Below are 4,933 nucleotides of genomic sequence, written 5' to 3'. Positions count from 1 at the left end.
ATCTCAATGTGATGCTTAGTGGAGTTTGTCATTTGTGTTACATCTTCCCTGGAAAGCTCCAAGGAGCTGTAAGGATTCAGAAATCTTAGTACATGAGCTGAGAGGGAGGAAAACAGAATGCTAGGTCTACACGGCGACTTGTGGCTTCACGACTGCAACTGTCGCATCACATCAACTAATCATGGCGAATGTGGTCAGGTTCCTGCTAACTCTCCTCGCACTGCATGTTTTACCTGAGTGTAACTTTAACCCCATCCCACTCAAAATTTTAATCTCTGTGCTTTAATTTCTTTCTTTTCATTCTTCCAAGAGCAATAACTTTTTCACTAAAAAAAAAATGTATTTTTTTGCTGGACAAGTCACAGTTTTGAATGACTTTGCCATACAATGAACTGATAACCGTGAAAAAAAAAAACACAATTATGACATACACACGCATTATATATATATATATATATATATCATAAAAATAAACAGTCCATTTAGTAGTACTGTCTCATCTGACCCATTCACTTCCACTACCCGGTTGGTCAGGTATTGACAAGATCTGACCAGTACCAACAGGTCTTTCCGCCTCACGCAAATACTGACAGTTTCTGAGGCAGTTCAGCTGCCTTTTAAATGAGCTGCAAAGCCTGGTTACGATATATGGGAACAAGCAGTACCACCCAGCTCATTTGGCCATTCCTAATACCCGGACCCAAAATTACTGGTTCATTAAAAAACCATCTTAGCAACTACTTTGCTGGAGCCTTCTCTCCGGGATCCACATCACTGAGGCTAACCACTTCAGTGACACAGATCTTCCATTCACGACCTGTCCAGCTGCATCCTTACATTATATGTATATATATATTTATATATTGTTATGACTGTGAAAGCACATTTACACAGGTAGCGTACAAACCCGGGGGGCAAATACCTGAACCTGACAGATTCCTGTTCAGACTAGGAAAAAGCCCAACTCTGATCCTGGTCTTTCCCTGCCTGAAAGCAGAGGTTGGCAACCTAAAATAAAGCAAGTGCGACCACCCTCAATGGGGGTTTACCCTGAATGTCTTTAGCAGCTCTTAGCAGCAATTCCCTAAGGAATAAATAATAAAGGAATAGCACACACAAAGCAAATGCAACCAACATAAACTACAGCAAAGTGAATGAATCCAACAAAGTCGAACACCAGCAGGAAACACCAGCAGGGGAAGGTATATAAAGCTGCACCTGAAAGGTGATAGGACAGAGTAAATGAAAAACACCTGTTACCCAAAACTGTCCAGCAACAAAGCTAACAGAACTAAACGCCCAATGAAAAGGTGTATCTGTTGTCAAGTATCAAGGATTCAAATCCAGAACTATGACATATACTGTGTGCATTTTTTTTTTCAACTTAAAAAAACTTCAAAAAAGATGGCTTCAGTCGCCATATTTTGAGACCCATAACATTTTTCTTTGTCAATAAACAGAGCTGTATGGGGCTGCATTTTTTTATATTCTATTTTTTAACTTACAACAGTTATGCATGTGGCGATGGATGTCAAATATGCTTTTTTTATTTTTTAGATGTTGCTATTTGCGATTTGGGAAAAGGGGTGATTTTTTACATTTTTTACTTTTTTATTTTTTTTTATTATTATTTTTTACAATACCTGCGATCACCTCATTGCTTAAATGAAACACTAAAAATTCTGTAAAATTTCAGTATGTTGTAAAATTAAAGGACTATGGAGGCTTATGCATCATGAGTGTTTTAACATGGAAAACAAAGAGACCCTCAGTAGACTCCCAGCTGCAAGGACAATTCATCAGCACCCAGCAGTCACATTGGTGATATTCGGGAAGAGGGAGGCTGGAGAGGGGTTGTCAAAAAATGCACTTCCCTGTTCATAGCCCTTTAAATGCTGCTGTCACAATTGCCATCTGGATCTATGAGATTAAACTGTGCTGCGATCCATTTGGTCCCTATTGACCCTTCCATGTGATCATGGGGTGCCAATGGGATAACATGGCAGCCAGAGGCCAAATTAGGCCCATGTCACTGTAAAACTAAATCAATGGCAGAATTTGCATATTTCCCCCGTCACTTGAACTGTTCCCCCAATTTTCAGTATGTTATATATTAAAATTAATGACATCATTCAAAACCTCACTGTGTCCCGCAAAAAAAACCCTCACACTACTACACTGAGAGAAAAGAAAAAATTGTTATGGCTCTTGGAAAAACGGGAGAAAACAAAACAAAAGCACAAAAATGAACATTTCTTTGGGATAGTGAAATAAAGGGTTTTTCCACGTTTGAGGAAAGTCTTTTTTTAAATGCATTTATTTTGGTGAAAACACCATTTGACTCTCACAGAGTCTGGGCTACATTGTCTATTGCTAGTGGCAGAATTCGTTAACTGAGAATCCTCCAGTGAGCTCATTATTCTGACAATACAATGGAAAATTTTCAAAAGGTATGTTCATAGTTTTTGGAGCAGAAAAACTCTCCAAAATCCATTAGTAGTTCATAAACCATGAGTTTTCATAGTAGAGTTTCTTCCCCGAAAACTCCTGTAAAAAAAAGTCTAGCTCTTTTTTCATCTGCCTATTTTATGACCAAAAAACAAATAGAAGTTGATGATGCATGATAAAGAGTCTGTAAAAGCAAAACGGTGCAAAATATAGTAAGGATGGGAGATATGTGTCCCCGTGGTGGCTAGCCTTGGTGATGTGAATCCCAGAGAGAAAGTTCCAACAAAGTAGTTGCTGAGAGGGTATTTTAATGGACCGGGATTTTTGGGTCCGGTTTTAGGAATGACTAGAAGAGATGAGTAGTGTTGGTTGTTCCCATATATCATAACCAGGCTTTGCAGCTCATTTAAAAGGCAGCTCAACTGCCTCAGAAATGGTCTGTGCATGTGAGAGGTGGAAACCAAGTTGTAAAAATGATTTTGAGGACCTCATACATTAGCTTAAGTTAAAACAAAATTGTCCGGAGAGAAGGACAATCCCTTTAATGTGCACAGAAGTTGGAAGCTACTAAGTATTAGGGCATGTTTCCACAGTCTGGAAACATTCAGTATTTGCTTCGGATTGAACGCTGCGTTCTGCCGCAGCGTTTAATCCGCAGCAGCCAGATGTTCCTGCATAGTGGAAATCCCGTCTTCACTATGCGTCCGATTACGCGGGTGACACACCCGCTAAATCGGACATGCGGTGTGTCTTTTTAGACTGCAGCATGTCTGTTTACCTTGCGGAGACCAGGGCTGCCACTAGGAATTTCGGGGCCCCATAATGGCAAAATTTTCGGGGCCCCTTTGAGACTCCACCCCTCAAACTGTCCACAGTCCCACTGCTCTCTCTTGGAAAAACTCCACTTCTCACCTACGACACACATTAACAGTTCCTATCACCAGATCACACATATAGCCGGCAGCTTTTGCTTTGGACAAAAGATTTTTTTAAGCCGCCACCATAACAGGGTAGACACTTTTGGCCGAGCTTTACTCTACTGTAACCTATTAAATATTTGTTAAAATATGCAATACAATTTAGGTATATTTTTATTTATTTTTCAATTTTTAAAATGACCAATAATATCACATACAAGGAACAAATACCGCTACACCATGTCCAGACCACATATTACCACCACATAGTGACCTGTTGTGAGTTCATTTTCCCCTTCACTACTGAGGCCCGAGGAACTCCCTCTTCTGGTAAAGAAAGGTAGTGAGCCTGATTATCAAACACCTGAGTCTGATGATGATGACTGGCTGAGTGGAGTTACTGATTGGATATAAGGCTGCCGACGCCCTTCTGCCCTGCGGGTGATTTCTCTGTGGGATCCTTGGAGACCAGTCTGAATTCCTGCTCCTCTAAAGCTAAGTTTTCTGCTTGGCTTTTTGCATTTGTGCTTAGACTTTGTTTTGCTTTGTTTTTCTGGATTTCTGCCATTCCCTGCTGGGGTGTGCTGAATTCCTTTAGCTCTGTCTTCTGAAAATACCTGAGTGCTGATTTAGTTTTTGAAGCCTAGCTGCTTCAGGGTCTTTTTCATATCAGCTTGTTGGCTTATGTCTTTGATAGGGTTTTGGCAGATTGCAGACAGCAACCTTCCTTTCCTGTTCTGTTTAGCTAGCTTGGGCCCCATCGTTTGCTCAGCCTATCTTTCTATCTGTGTGAGTGTTTTTTCATCTTGCTTCACCGTCATTATATGTTGGGGGCTGCCTTTTACTTTGGGGTCTGCTCTGGGGCAGTTTAGATTTCCTTTTCTGTCTTTAGGCTATTTAGCGCTCCGGCTGTGATCGAGGGGTCTAGGGCATTGTAGGAACCCCCCACGGCTACTGCTAGTTGTGTTGATAGGTTCAGGGGTCTGCAATCTGATAGTTGCCAACTTCTCTGGTTTTCTGGACGTAGCTTCTATTTTTGTGTCTGCCTCCTACAGTGACTCAATCATAACAGAATCACCCGCCATACCGCAGATCCTAGGGTACTCAATAGCAGGAAAGAATTGTATAAAAAAAAAAGTGTGTATATTTTTTCCTCTATATCTCTGAGGCCTTAGGGGGAATTTTTTTTTCTCTCAATGGAGATAAAGCAATTGTCTGATCGTGTGGAGCAGCTTGCTGCGGAAGTGCGGGGAATTTCCGCCTACTTTGCTCATTCACATGCTGCTGAACCAAAGATTCCTACACCTGATGTATTTTTTGGGGATCGGTCTAAATTTTTGAATTTCAAAAATAATTGTAAATTATTTTTTGCCTTGAAGCCTAACTCGTCAGGGAGCTCCGCGCAGCAGGTTAAAATTGTCATCTCTTTGCTGCGTGGCGATCCCCAGGATTGGGCGTTTTCTTTGAAACCAGATGATCCTATTCTGACTAATGTGAACGCATTTTTTCAGGCCTTGGGGTTGTTGTATGACGAACCTAATGCCATTGATCAGGCTGAAAAGACCCTG

This window comes from Dendrobates tinctorius, unplaced genomic scaffold (assembly GCF_039654945.1).
Source record: "Dendrobates tinctorius isolate UK_male_01 unplaced genomic scaffold, ASM3965494v1 ptg000257l, whole genome shotgun sequence".
NCBI classification, from domain to species: domain Eukaryota; kingdom Metazoa; phylum Chordata; class Amphibia; order Anura; family Dendrobatidae; genus Dendrobates; species Dendrobates tinctorius.
The sequence above is the reverse complement of the archived record's forward strand: the minus strand, read 5'-3'. Positions refer to the sequence as shown.